At 42.8% G+C, this 15844-nt stretch overlaps 1 pseudogene; it reads right to left on the bottom strand.

Moving 5' to 3' along the window:
* Positions 1–11006: 11006 nt before the first annotated feature.
* Positions 11007–12457, bottom strand: LOC131234783 (gibberellin 2-beta-dioxygenase 1-like; annotated as a pseudogene).
* Positions 12458–15844: the final 3387 nt, after the last annotated feature.

The raw sequence follows: 15844 nt of genomic DNA, 5'->3' as shown, positions 1-15844 counted from the left end.
CTATATCCTCGAGCATCCACCACTCCTGAATCATCATATGTGCCACCAGGCTGCGTGGCTGACGGCTGAGGGCATCTGCCACCACATTCTTCTTACCCGGGTGGTACTGGAGATCGAAATCATAGTCCTTCAGGAGCTCCATCCAGCGCCTCTGCCTCATGTTCAACTTAGACTGCAAGAAGAGGTACTTCAAGCTCTTGTGGTCAGAAAAGAGCTTGAACCTAACCCCATAGAGATAGTGTCTCCACACCTTCAATGCGAAGACTACTACAGCCAACTCTAAATCATGCGTGGGGTAGTTCAGCTCATGGACCTTGAGCTGGCGAGACGCGAAGGCCACTAGTCTCCCGTGCTGCATCAGGACAGCACTCAAACCAATATGTGAGGCATCAGTAAATACAATAGATCTGTCACTCCCAGAGGAAAGAGTGAGGACAGGAGCGGACGTCAGTCCGTAAATGCTCACTCGGAGGCGTCACTCCAAATAAACTCTGCGCCCTTCCAGGTCAACCTGGTCAATGGGGTTGCAATACGAGAGAAGCCCTCAATGAAACGTCGGTAGTAGCCCGCTAAACCAAGGAAACTGTGGATCTCGGATGCAGTCGTGGGGTGGCCCCACTGACGCACTGACGCAACCTTCGAGGGGTCCACTGCGATACCCTCCCTCATCACCACGTGACCGAGGAACTTCACCTCCTCCTACCAAAACTCGTACTTCTCCAGCTTCGCATACAGCTGGTGTGTGCGGAGGGTCTGCAACGTAACCTCTAAATGCTGCTCGTGCTCCTCACGGGTCCTCGAATAGATCAGAATGTCGTCGATGAAGACTACAACAAACTAATCGAGATACGGACGGAAGACCTCGTTCATCAACTACATGAACACTGCTGGCGCATTGGTCAGTCTGAAGGACATGACCTGAAACTCGAAATAACCATAACGCGTCCTGAATGCTGTCTTCGGAATATCCTCCTCTCGGACCCGAATCTGATGATAACTGGAACGCAAGTCGATCTTCAAAAAGAATTGTGCACCCTGCACTGATCAAACAAATCATCAATCATCGGGAGCGGGTACTTGTTCTTGATCGTGACCTTGTTGAGCTCACGGTAATCTATGTAGAGCCTCAACGAGCCATCCTTCTTCTTCACGAAGAGTACCGGCGCTCCCCACGGCGAACTGCTCGGACGGATAAAGCCTAACTCGCGCAACTCGTCCAACTGCTTCTACAGTTCCCGCAACTCCAATGGTGCCATACGATATGGGGCCTTTGAAATAGGCGCAGTACCGGACACGAGATCAATCTAAAACTCAGTGAGTCGGCGAGGCGGTAATCCCGGAATCTCCTGGAACACATTGGGAAAATCGCAAACCACAGGCAACTGGTCAATGCTCACCGCTATGGGCTCCTCTATGGCACATGACATCAAGCAAGATAATGGCTCTCCTCTGGGCTCAGCAATGAACTGGAACTGCAGCAAGCCAGGTATACAAAACGTGATTGTCCTCGCGGAGCAATCCAATATGGCGTGGTACTCGGCAAGCCAATCCATACCCAGGATGACGTCGAATTCGGACATCGACAAAGCAAACAGGTCGGCAGGCAAAAAGATATCTCCAACCAAAACGGGGCAAGACACGTAAAATCGGCCCAACACTGCAGTCTTCCCCAAGGAAAGAGCGAAGGCGCCAATTAACTTTGAAAACTCTCGAAGGTACGCTCGTTAAGGGTCGGTAATAAAAGATCGCTAGGCTATCCGAACTTAAGACTTAAATCATTCATAACAGACATGTAATGTTCTTCTTCGTTATTTCCGAGTTATGGTCTGATACCAACTTCTGTCATGCCCCAAACTCGGAAACCGGGCTCACAAAATTCCCGATCGCCGAATCCGGCACCGACAGCCTCCGTAAAACCCCATTCTTGGCTCCCAGCGCCCATTCGCCAGGTTCCGATCCTAGTATGCTACGAGGAGGATTTTTTTTTACATCAGTTTGATTCGTAATAAGCATAACTAAATGCATAACCCACAACAACAACCAAAAACTCCATCACATTTTCACTATGATAAAAAACTTTACAAGTACAATGAGCATAAAGGGAAATACAATGAAGATGAACAAAAACTCCAAAATGATCTGCCACGCGCCCAAGCCTCAGCGCTGCTGCGATCCAACGTCACCTGCACGCAACGGTCGTGTATAAGCTTGTAGAAAGCTTAGAGGGTGGTGAAAGTGTATGCTCAAGGTGGTAATGCAGTTATGCAGTATCAGAGTAATGCGGAACATGCTGATGAATGCCAAGAATACCATTAGCCGTACCAAGGCCATGCGATGTAAAGAATGATGTCGACCGTACCAAGGTCATGCAATGCGAAATGCAACTCAAGCATACAAATCCTCATATAAGTCCACATCGATACAGCTCAAAATCTGGAATATCATCGGGGTCTAGTACACTCCAAGCCAGATTGCCGCCCCATCGCGCGCAATAAGGTGAGTGGAAAAGACTTCACTATCCGCCTGCCAATATTGGGCTCGGCTCGTCAATAGCGGACCCATTCCTCAAGCTGGTCAGACTCAGCTTAGCATTGTCCCCTACTCTTGGACGAGTAAGGCCACACCCCCTTCCAACCGACCACGACACAGTGGAAAGCGCAACCGTCTGGTAATCGGCACTCGGCGCTCATGCACCTACTCAGTCTAGACGTTGGAGCAACCTCTTGGTACCATAAGGGTTTAGGGACTTTCACCCAGGGATATCTATAGCACCCCATGTAGAACAGTATTTTCGGTATCCAATCCTGCCAACCACGATACGTCTGTAGAGGCTACGACCCTGATGTCGTTAGGGCATACAGTAACCATATCACACAATGCGAATGCATGAATCACACTATCCAGTCATGCACAATCCTGCGCGTATCGTGAGCTCATGTAGGGCAACACCCCCTGTATGGGAGCCCCTAAACAATCTGCCCGAAGGCATATACTATGATCAGTCATTTCTCATATCAAGCATACGTATAATGCATATGATCATGAATCATGTTATATGGGATGGATGATGTTCATAACGAAGATGGGCCTAGATGGCCTACACATTACACGTATGGGCCCTAGGGAAAGTCATAATGCGGACATTTAACTAACACTATACTTGCAATGGGGACGTCAAACCGCCATTGCTCCCAAGGTATAGCCCGTCGTAAACATCATTACATAAATCATGTTGGGATTGCACATTGCAATGAACCTTAGGCATATCCCATTGGGCCTTCAATACATCAAATGGGCCGTATCATATGGGCCTCATATTCATCAAGTGAGCCACATCAATGGGCCACACCAATGGGCCTTATGTGCATTGCAATGGGCCATAACCCGTGTGCCTTGGAATGCATCAAATGGGCCTAATCTTTTGGGCCTTATGTGTATCAATTGGGCCTCGCCAATTGGGCCCCATATGTACATCAAATGGGCCTCAACCCATAGGTCCCAATACATCTTAATGGGCCTTAACCCATGGGCCCCTAATACATCAAATGGGCCTTACATATAAATCAAAGTGGGCCTCAACCATGGGCCACAAGTAAACTGAGATGGGCCTCCCATCACCAGTAAATTATATATAATATAATATAATATATATATATATATAGTATATAAAATATTATATATATATACATATATATACACACACGTACACACCCACACACGCACGCACACGAACACACCCACTGTGGGCTCAACACAAACATCACAGTGGGCTCCACCGTCCGCCTCGACGGTGGCAGCAAAACACATATAATTGTGGGCTCCATGTGGGGCCCACCCACCATAATGTTTATACCCCATCCAACCCATTGATAAGGTCAAGTAGACCTAGATGAAGGGTGAAAACAAATTTCACCCTGATTCAAAACTTCTGTGGACCTAAAAAGGGTTTCAAAGGTAGAGGTTCAATCCCACTGTTTCATACGGTGTGGGCCACCTGAGTGGTGAATGAACCTGAAATTTGGAGGGTGGTCCACTGACCTTAGGGCCCACCATATGAACGGATTAGATGACAAATAAATATCAAGGTGGGGCCCACGGCTAGAGCCGTGGGTGCTGTCCGCCCACCCGGGAGCTGGTGCGCAGGCAGCGCCTGTTGCTATTTTGAGTCTTTCCTTGGTTTTCACAGGTGGGGTCCACATCTAGACAATCCACTCCGTCCAATGGTCCTCCATGGCCCCAGACAAGCAAAACAAGCCCAATATTGGGCATATTTCGTTGTATAAAAGTATTAGGGAAGGTTTCAATGGTGAAAACCACCATTTGCTGCGGTATGGCCCGCCAGGACCTCGGGTTGACACCATTTTTCAGTTCATCGCTTGAAATGAGGTTGAGAGGGGAATGGACGGCGTGGATTGAATATATGCATCGAGGTGGGGCCTACATGAGTGGGCCACCCCAAAGCTTGGGAACAAGCTGATATTTGCATTTTTCCCTTGTCCAGCGTCCAGAGACGCTGGGCGGCTTGGTCAGTCACAAGCATGGAGGTGGGCCCTGCTTAGGTGGGCCACCAAATGGAGTATGGTGTGGGTACAATACACACAAAGTGGGCCCCACTTATAGATGATTTGGATGGAATACATACCTTGTGGTGGGGTCCATTCAAGTGGGCCACACAACCTCATTATCATCACACATAAAAAAAAAGAGAGGGAGAGAGAGATAGAGAGTGGGACACGCGTGATGGAGGGACCCCGGCAATATGGGCCCTCCCTTCGATGATCTACAACATAAATCAAGCGGGCCATTACATGTGGGCCCCTTTAAATCAAAATCCAACGGTGAAGATCCATTCTCCACTAAAATAGACGGTCTAGATGACCCTAGGTATGCAAGGAAAATAAACATCATGATGGGGTCCATGGAGAATGGCCCCATCATGGAATGATCATGATGATCATCCAAGTACGCCATCCGCCACGTCTTAGGGTCCCAAGTGAGATCCAAACCATTGATCGGTTGGCCTCACTTGGCCCATCTTAAAAACATTAAAAACTACCCTATCAAAGCAGCCACCGCTTGATCTTCTTGCTCCCTTGGCTTCCTTAGCTCATTGTGCTTCTCTTTGATGGAGGAAGATGAGAAATGGATGGCTAGGATGGGAGATCTAGGGATGGAAAGGTGGGCCACACTTATAGCTTGGAAGAGTTGAAGAGCTCATACGTATGGAATTTTTTTTCTTGCTTTAGGAGAGCTTGAAAATGAGAGAGAGACTTGTAAAGGGAGAGAGAGAGAGGGAGTGATGGGTGATGGAGTGATGGATGTGGTGGTGATGGGTGTAAGAGGCTTTTTGACTTTTGTGGCAAAAGTTGTAAGAGAAGGTATGGGCTTGTAAGATCTTTTTGACTTTTGGGGCTTGCTTGGGAATGGGTGAAAGGTGATGTGTACTTGACATGATGGGATTGATGGGTTGATTGATTGATGTAACATCTTGTAGAGATTCTCTTGAAATTCGCACGCGCGACGTTTTTCTCGCACCGAACGCTGGCCCACATCTCCCAACCAGGGTATCGCCTCGGCGCGGGAGTCGCAGCATCGGAACCGCGGCGACGACGCGGTCGCTAAGGTACAAGTCCTGGGTTGAGTCGACTCGGGTTGACGGCATGAGAATCAAGGTCACGCGCAAATACCAGTTAAGGGTCGAAGGTTGCCGAAATTCGACCGGGAAGACCGTGGAAGTCTAAGGAACGGTACGGTCTAGGATACGGGGCTTATAGTGGCCCACCTAAGCAAGGCCCACCTTAATGGTTTAATTGCACGCCCAAAAAGAGTCCAGTGTCTGGACGTTGAATGGAAATCACAAATATTAGCCTTAGTTCAAGGCTATTTGGGTGAGCCACTGGTGCAGGCCCCACATAGATGTATGGACTTAATCCACGCCGTCCATCCTATTTACCAACTCATTTTAGGTGTTGAGCCGAAAAATGAAGCAAATCTGATCATTTGGTGGGCCATAACATAGAAGGTAGTGGTTGTACCGTTGAAATTCACTCCAAAGTTTTTGTACTCCGAAATATGCTCAATATTGGGCTCGTTTGGCTTGTCTTGAGCCCTGACGACTAATGGTTGGATCAGATTCACTTGATGCGGGCCCCATATGTGAAAAATCATGGAAAAACCAAAATTTTCAAAAAAAAAAGTAGGCAGCACCTGCTGCTGCTGACAACGCAACAGGCGCTGCTGTGCTAGGACAGTCCTGACAGACCGTGGGACCCCAAAAGTGGGCCCCACCGTGATGTGTTTTGAGAATCTACACCGTCCATTCTGTAGGCCCTTAGGGCAGTGGGCCTCCCTTCAAATGTCAGCTCCATCTAAGGCTCAGGTGGCCCACATCATAGGAAACAATGGTGATTGTATGGCTGCCATTGAAACCCATTTTTGGGTTCACAGAAGTTTTGGGTCATATGAAATTTGTTTTTCCTTCCAGCCAGGTCAGCGTGACCTTCTCGATAGGTTGGACCGCATATAAGCATTATGGTGGGCCCCACGTGGGACCCACTGATGTATGTATTTTGTTCCACACCGTCCAGATGACTGGACAGTGGAACCCACTATGGTGTATTTGTCTTACCCACGCTGTCCATAGTACTGGACGGTGGGGCCCACCCCACGTGTAGGGCCTGCACCTGGTGTGTTTTGTGTGTGTGTGTGTGTGTATTATATTGTATATATTATATATTATATAATATGTACCTGATGGTGGGCCCTTCATGGAACCCACCTATTTCATCCATGTCATCCGTCTATATGGGGCCCACTATGATGCATGTGTTGCATCCAAACCATGCAACGTTTTGGGCAAGCTCATTTTAAGGCTTGAAACGAAATAAGACAGATCTATCTATCAAGTGGACCACACGGCAATGTGAGCATTGAAACCCTACCACTGAAATCACCTTGGTATATGTATGGGGCCCATCTTGATTTATTTGTGGCCGTCCATTGAGGCCCACCTTGGTATATGTATGAGGCCCATCTTGATTTTTTTGTGGCCGTCCATTGAGGCCCACCTTGGTTTATATAAGGCCCAAGTGATTAGGCCCACCTTGTCATATTTATGGCCCATTGTTGAGGTCACCTTGATGAGTATGAGGCCGTTGTTGAGGCCTACTTTGATGTGAACGTAAGGCCCATGTTATGAGGCCCATTCGATGTATTTGTGGCTCATGGCTGAGGCCCACTTTGATATATATAAGGCCCATGTTACGAGGCCCATTGTGATGTATTTAAAGGCCCATGGGATATGGCCCATTGCAATGTACATAAGGCCCATTGATGCGGCCCACTTGATTTATAAAAGGCCCATATGATGCGGCCCATTTGATGTATTTAAGGCCCATGTGTTGAGGCCCAATGGGATGTATATAAGGTCTATTGCATTGTGTGATTCCACCATGGTTTGTGTAATGATATTTATGGCGGGCCATGCCTTGGGAGAAAATGTTGGTTTAACATCCACATTGTAAGAATAATGTTGGTTAAATGTCCGCATTATAACTCCCCCTAGGGCCCATTGATAGGCCCATACTTGTTATGTGTTGACCGTCTACGCCCATTTGCATTATAAGGATAGTTCATTACTTTATAATATGCTTAGTATAATTCCATGACTCATGCCATACGCATCATCTATGTGCTTGATATGAGTAGTGACTGATCATTGCATACGCTATTGAGCAGATTATTTACGGGACTCCTTATGAGACGGAGTGCCCACATTATCGCGTCGTACGCGCAGGATTGCTGCATGATTAGATAGTGTGACTCATGCATCTCGCATATATGTAACTTGATCATTGTACGCCCTAGCGACATCAGGGTCGTGACCTCCATAGACACATCGTGGATGGCCAGATGAGACACCGAAAATATTTGGTTCTAGCACTATAGGCACTTAGGATGTCCTTGGGTGAAAATCCTAGAACCTCCGAGGCCAGGAGTAGCCCCAACGTCTAAACCGAGTGGAACATGAGCGCCCGAGTGTCGAATACCAGTAGGCTGCGTCTCCCACTGTGTCGTGGTCGGTTGGGAGGGGGTGTGGCCTTATTCGCCCGAGTGAGGGGGCTATAAGCTAGGCTGAGTATGACCAGCTCGTAAATGGGTCCGCTATCGACGAGTCGAGTAGGTATTGGCAGACTACTGGTCATGCAGATAGTGAGGTCTATTCCACTCGCTGGGCTGTGTTGTTAGGGAGGAGGTAGTCGGTGTCTAGTGTAATAGACCCCGGTGATTTTCCCAGAGAGTAATCGCACTGATATGTGGATTTATTGAGCAGGAATTGCATATCCATTCATTCATTCATTCACTATCCACTTGGGCTGGTGGTGCGTAACTATTTGTCACGTGTACCTTTGCATGGCCAGGATTTCGGTTGGGCGCGCGACTAACCTGAGATCAGGAGTTCACCACATTGAGTCGGACTATCCAAATTTAGGTATGGGACTGGTTTGGATAGAAGTCCCTTGTGGTGAACCCCATATCCGGCGATACTACGTACTATCATCCCGACTTCACATTCCAGCATGGTTATTTCATTCGCACCGCATATTACATTACATCTGCAGTGCTTAGTATTTTTGGTTACTATGTTTTTTTATATTTATATAGCCTAGATGAGGTTGATGGTATTCATGGCTCGTCAGGATTTGCATATTGCATTGCATCCTCAGCATCTATTATCGTCTTTTTATGTTTCGTATCGCATGGCCTTAGTATGGCCGATAGCATTCATGCCTTGCATCACCAGCTTTGGTATAGCTGATAACATTCATGATCTTGTCAGTATTTCCGCTTATTCCGATAGTATATGATTTATGGGCTTTATTATACACTTGACACTTACCTTAAACACACTTTCACCACCCTCTAAGCTTTCTATAAGCTTATGCACAATAGATGCGTGCAGGTGGCGTTAGGTTGTAGCAGCATTGAGCTTAGAGCGTGCAGCGGTCTTCTGGAGTTTTGATTTTCGGCATATGTATTTCCCTTTCAGCATTATATTAAAATATTTATATTAGTGGATATGTGGTGATGATGTTACCTTTATGATTTGGGTATGCTTGTGGTTATGCTTCTTATGAGACAAATGTACGTTTGAAAAATCCTCCTTATAGGATCCCAGGATTGGAATCTAGTATATAAGTACCGGAATCCGAGAATGGGGCACTATGGAGGCTGTCGGCGCCGGATTCAGCGATTGGGAATTTTGTGAGCCCGGTTTCCGAGTTTGGGGCGTGACATGGTCTCACACCCAAGTGGGTCAATAAGAGGATGAATGTTATGTACAACATATATCCAACATTTACATCAAGTAGCACATGAAATGTATTGATCAAATCTCTATAATCAGATCCTCTGTTGGAAAATCTCATCCAATGGATGGTTTAGAAATAAATCATTTATACTTTATATAGGTTTCCAACCATACAGAGCCTTAGATTCATTTGGACCATATAAAACAATTCAAGGTTTATCCTTACAAAAGTATTTATCGGTCTAAAATTTCCTCAATTTTATCATGAAAGAATCTAACCATAGGGACAGCTGTAGGTGGTGTGATTCCATCTTCCATTTCTATCTCCAGGCCTTCCCCCATTTTGCCTGCTAAGGTGATCAAATGGATCAGGCCATGTTGGAATTGGGTAAAGATAAATGTCGACAGGTCTTCTAAGATGAACCTGGGCACCGCTGGGGGAGGGGGAGTGTGTCGTGGTGACAAAGGCTTTCTTATTTACCTTCTGCTCAGGCTATGGCATTGCTTCTAATACTTACGCTGAGCTCCAGGTAGTGTATGATGGCCTTAGAATCTGTTTAGCTAGGGGCTACAAGCAAATCATTATCGAATCCGACTCTACGCTACACCAAAATCGTGAATTTACGATGGACCAAATCCGTCGTAAAACCAAATAAACGACGGATTTTGTCCGTTGCTTGGTCCATTGCTGTTTACTGGGTCTTTTATTTTAGACGAATAAAATGTCATTTATTCTGCGACGGATAAGGTCTGTCGCATACTTATTCGTCGCAAATTTTAAAAATGTCACTTAAATATTAGCGACGGATAAGGTCCGTCGCTAATATGTCGCTAATGTGGGTACAGCGACGGACCTCAAATCCGTCGTTTTCTTTCAACGTTCAGAAATTAACGACAGATTTGGTCCGTCGCTAAAATATCTCTGATTAAAAAATATATATCAGGTTTTTTGTTTTTTGTTTTTTTTTTCTTACACCTGATGGTCATTCAAAAAATAATTCACAAGATTGTTTAATAAGAAACACATTCACAAGATCAGGCTGAATATGAAACTGGACTAAATATCAATGTGTTTGGATGCTCAAAATGCCTGAAATAGAAACTGATCTAAATATATAGTAAATAGCCAAAATTAGGTCAGCTACTGATGAAATAAGATAAAGAATATCATTTTCCCTGAAAACTTAACAAATGATCATCATAATTATGTCCCATCAATTAAAATACAAATCCAAGAGATGCAGGACCTTACTTAAAAATGGTCACGATGTATTTATTGCCTCTCAACCACCCTTTGCAGCAAGTCCCTCTTTTGTCACCTATTGCAGTAACAAAAAATCATTAAAAAAAAAAAAAACATTTTCTTCCAAACTTTGATTGTAGAAGAAAGATTTGAAAATCTTTCTTCTACAATCAAAGTTTGGAAGAAAATGTTTTTTTTTTAAATTTTTTTTTTTTAAAAAAACAGTAAAATGGGATCTAGAGATTCACAATGTGATGGTAAGCAAAGCCTCGTACACATCATTTATTAGTAGTCATGTTGTCTATACCTGCCATTTATATATTTTTTCTTCCATAGTTCCATGTGCCATCAAACGATGTGCATAAACTGGCTTGTTTGCCCATCCCTGCAAGAAAGCAATACATCTAGAAAAAAAAGAACAACAACGAGAAAACTGCGCTCTAAAAGATTAAGCATTAATTTTTTTTAGAAAATAAATATCTCGATTATGTCATACCTCCAAACCTGAGCCTGAAGATCATAAGTAGGGTTCCACGAACCATCAACAATGATTACATGGTTAGCAACGTGAAGGTTGATGCCTCATCCCATGATTCAAACAACTCCAAGCAACCTAGCCTCCTTCAAGAGATGCAACTGTACTTCACCACAACTTTTGCAATACTGCTGCTCTCCCATTCTCAATTGGGTCCACCATATTAAGCCCATTCTTCAAAACAGAGAAACTTGGGAATTAAATAGAAAGAAGAAGAAAAAGAAGAAGCATCATTATGCAGATTTATACCTGCAAGGAATCACCAACAATGACAAAGGAGTTGTGGTCAGGTGGGACTGAAACCCAGCTCCCATCACAGAGAGATTTGGAGGCCTGATGTATTGTTTGATCTCAGAACTGATATTATCTGAGGGTCAGTGTGTTCTCCAAAACCAGTAAGCCTGGTTCAACCTTCAACCCTTCAGTTAAAGATTCAAGAACTCCACAAGCTAATTTCTTCACAACTGATATGTAATCACTCACAGCAGAGCTGAAAAATAACCCACCAAAAAAGGTCATTTCATCAAAACATGAAGTATTATTGCATAAAAACAGAAGCTCCAAGCTGAAGAATCGTAGCTATAAATAGCTAATGCTATTTGAAAATTGCAATTGGGTTTGAGCTGCAAGAGAAAATGGTTGGATTTTCTTACCAAAATATTTCTGGGTTTTCTCTAGAAATGGCCCAAGATCTCTGAGAAATGGAATTGGCATTGGTTTGAAAGAGGAGATACTCAATCCAGCCCACATCACCATTGGGTCCAATCCTATTGTTTCCATACCCAAACGGATTAGCAGGGCCAGCTTTTTCCTTCTCAGGTTGAGGTAAGGAGAAGAACTTCACAACCTCAGCTCCCAACCTATCGATGAACTCTAATGGAATGCCATGGTTGAAGAATCCAAACTCTTCACAGGTTTTCACAAGAAGAGTTTTGGACTCGGGTTTTGACAGGTCTATGGTTGGAATGCCAGGGTTGGACACGGGCTTCTGGTTTCCTACAAAACTAATCTGATCTAATGCTGGTTGGGACAACACCATCTTCTTCTTTTTTTTCTTTTTCTTTTTCAAGAGAAGAGCTGAAGAAAACAGAGAGAAACAGAGGATTCTGGATATGTTGTTGGGACAACCTATCAATGCTTTCCTAGAGTAAAGCATCCATGTTCAATTCCAGCTCTTACGTATGTGTCGTTGAGTGCAAATATAAAATAAGCAACAATTTCTAGAGATTCAAGTTGAACATGAAAAATTAGTGAACTATGGGAATCTAATCACATAAAAGCATCACGATGCTCCAATCATCAACAGAAGCATCAATTGAAATTACAAGCAAAACATAAACATCTTAGAAAACACAATAGGCAGCTGGATCCTATGACCTTACAACGTACCATCTCAAAGTTGCGCCGAGAACCAGGAGACTTCATAGGTGCTCCATGTTGCTACAAATGAACTGTAACTCAGACAGAGAAGTAAAATGTTGCACATAGCAACAGTGATGAATTCTCCAAATAAAACATAAAAACATGAAACTGTTGTGTCATGTTTGGATTAATATTTTCTGTTATATCAATTTTCGTTATATCAATTTTTAAGACTTGATTGGACATTTAGAAAGCATTAAGACTCAATTTTTTAATACTCAAATTATTTCTTAATATCACGAGGTCCAGCCAGCTCCAGCCCCTCCCTCCATGCCAATAAAGCATAGGAGAACTACTCCAATATATTGTATATTCCACCAAATAGTAGTTTCTTTCCCCTTTTTTCTGTGGGTAGGTAAATTGGGATCACACTTGAGACCTAAATGTTGCCTCAAAGAGCACCATCCATGGAGCAACATGATCGAACCAACTCATAGTTACTACTTACTACATTCATCCAATTGTTAAGCGAATGAAATAATTTTTTGTTAAACAAGAAATACACAGCAAGCTTAAAGAGAAGACATGAAACAATACAAATGAAAATTTCCAGATCACAACTAAGAAATCATAAGTATGCATCTTTGACCTAAGGCATTCCATGAGCTAAAACATGAGAGTATCGACAAGATTTCCGTTTGCATTTTCCATGTAAAAAGTCCTGGCAAACCTTCGAAAGCAAAAGAAAAACAGTGTAAGGACAAAAATGAATCAAAACTAACTAAGAACAAATATGGTTTGCAAAATTTTTACAAGAATGGCATCACTTATCCACTCACATACATGGGTGCAAAATAAAGACATCAATGCAAGCATGCAAGGTTACAAGGCAACTACTCAATTGAGTTGCCTTGCCACCATATCTAATAGTTTACCAACCTTATGAAATACAAGGGAACCTAGGACAAATCAACAAAGATAAGAAACAAAGAAGAGACTCAGGCTCATCTATAGTTTCACATCTTAGAAGTATAAGTAGACTTGTAGCTGAATGGACCCTAGTTCCTGTATACAATCCAGTTAGCTCAATGAATCCCTCAATATCGCTAGCTGAAAAAATCAAAGTTACCTCCAACATAATAACTAACAATAGAATAATTGGCACCATAGTTCAACATCATATTTGTTGTAATGCTTGGGATGGGCATCATTTTCTGGCACACAATCATATCAAATGAAGGACAGAATGTGAAAATCAATTTGCATGTATAAAAATGGAGCGAATAAAGGAAACCATTTACCATTTCAACTTTGACTTCCTGTATACCAGCTGCCAACCTGAGTGACCTAAAGCAAAATAAGGAAGACCATCATTATCATCATTTAAGCCTTATCCCAACTAATTGGGGTCGGCTACATGAATCCTTTTCCACCATCATTATCGTAACTTGCTTTTGAGTGCTTGTCACTTACCACATCAACCTACATATCAGAAATCATGGACCTCAATTGCTCAGCAACAAAGTCCTCTGAAACATGAATTCCCTGGTTATAACAAAGTAACTCCATTAGAAAAACCTTATTTCAAGATGAGGCATGAGCAAAAATTGAATAAAGATAAAGAACAACTGATAACATCTTATAAAAGAAAATGCTTTGAAGAACGATTGCATACTGATGCAAAAAATTTTCTAAATTATATCAACAAAATAACACAAACCTTGACTTCAAAGAAAGAAGAAAACAATACATAGAAATGCAGAACCAGCTTCATGAATTGGAGGAACCGAAAGGCTAAAAGAAATAGAATTTGACATCATGTGGGGTGATGCCTAACCTTAACTTGGGTGAGCAGTTCGTTAGGTAGAGGACCACCTGAGTAGTAAATGAAATCAAGAAACACATCAACTGCTCCAGGCTCCAATCCTATAAGTAGTATCTTTTGAATGAGCTCATTTGTTGCCTTGGAAGTGTCATAGTAACACTGGAAGCCACCCATCAAAACATTCATGATAGCCACAAAGGAAAAGTTTTAGTAAATTTGAGCAACAAATTCATATCCAAACATGGCAGCACAACTTTTATATAAAAGCCAACCCAAAATTGCTGAGAGGGGCTGCATGTATATGAGAAAATTGCATGCATGCATGTTGAAAATTCCACATGGGAAGATCCCAAGATAGATGAAGCAACTAGGATTGAAATTTAACTAATTGCAACAGATCTGAAATGTACATACAACTTTTTAGAAGAAATTTTCTACAATGGAAGATCCTAAGATAGATAATTAAAGGCCAGATAGACGGAAAATGGAAAGACAAATGAGAAACAATACATTTGGAAAATAAATGAAAGTAAGCAATAATGGTGAGACAATAGTTGATGCATAATTGTAAATGGTCCATAATCGGGGGCAATTCAAACTAGAAAATGTAGTGGTGTTGGCAATTTAGGTAACATTGTTGTGTCAGAATATTTCAAAAGTATGTAGGCTATTGCCTATCAAAGGAGACTGCAACTTATTAGGACAAGAAATAAACACAAAATCCGGGTTATGGGTCGAAGAATCACAACAAGAACACTAGTATAAGGTGCAAAAATAAAATAAAATAGTCAACACGGAAAACCAACTCCCGAATTAGGTATCATGGAAAACATTTCCAACATGCCTCATTATAAAGTATAAATCAATCATGACGCTCTACATGGTTAAAGCCTATATAATAGTGCCGTGATATTCAATATTTCACATGGGATGGGAGCCCATAAAGCAGAGTTATGTAAATTGCCTAAGCCAAGTCCTAATTATTGGTTGAAAAAGGGAAGGGAAGTCTTATTCACTGGTTTTGTGGAAAGATTAAAAAAACAAATGCACCTAAATAGCTCATTTATATCTATCCACCTTGCAACAAAGAGAGCAGGTACTACTTTCAGCATTATCCAAATCATTCTTGGAGTTAGCTCACAAAGGCAGAATTTTGTGTATCACAGTTTCTGTCTTGGGAATTGGGAGCAGTAATCTTTAACTAGTAATAGAATTTTGTGTTAATTAATCTAAATATGAATACTAGTCCAAATAAAGCTGACACTACACATGGATATCTAACAGGAAATCAAAATGCTTGAATTTTCTTGGTTATTGGACTGAAACTTCTGAAGCTCATACTTTGCATCGAACCATAGGATTGTGATAAATCACAGATGTAAAACTTCCTGAAAGATGTTTAGCAAATAAGAATGCACAATCTGGCCCACAAAGCTTATCAAGGCAGCTGTTTTGAACATTCCCTTATACTTTGTTCCCCGCAAAGTGTAGTTCAGCTTTGTGTGTTCTCAAGCATATCAGTTACAAAAGGATAAGCTAAGAGTAGCATATCAGTTACTTAGAGAAGAG

This window comes from Magnolia sinica, chromosome 19 (genome assembly GCF_029962835.1).
Source record: "Magnolia sinica isolate HGM2019 chromosome 19, MsV1, whole genome shotgun sequence".
NCBI classification, from domain to species: Eukaryota; Viridiplantae; Streptophyta; class Magnoliopsida; order Magnoliales; family Magnoliaceae; genus Magnolia; species Magnolia sinica.
The sequence above is the reverse complement of the archived record's forward strand: the minus strand, read 5'-3'. Positions and strand labels throughout refer to the sequence as shown.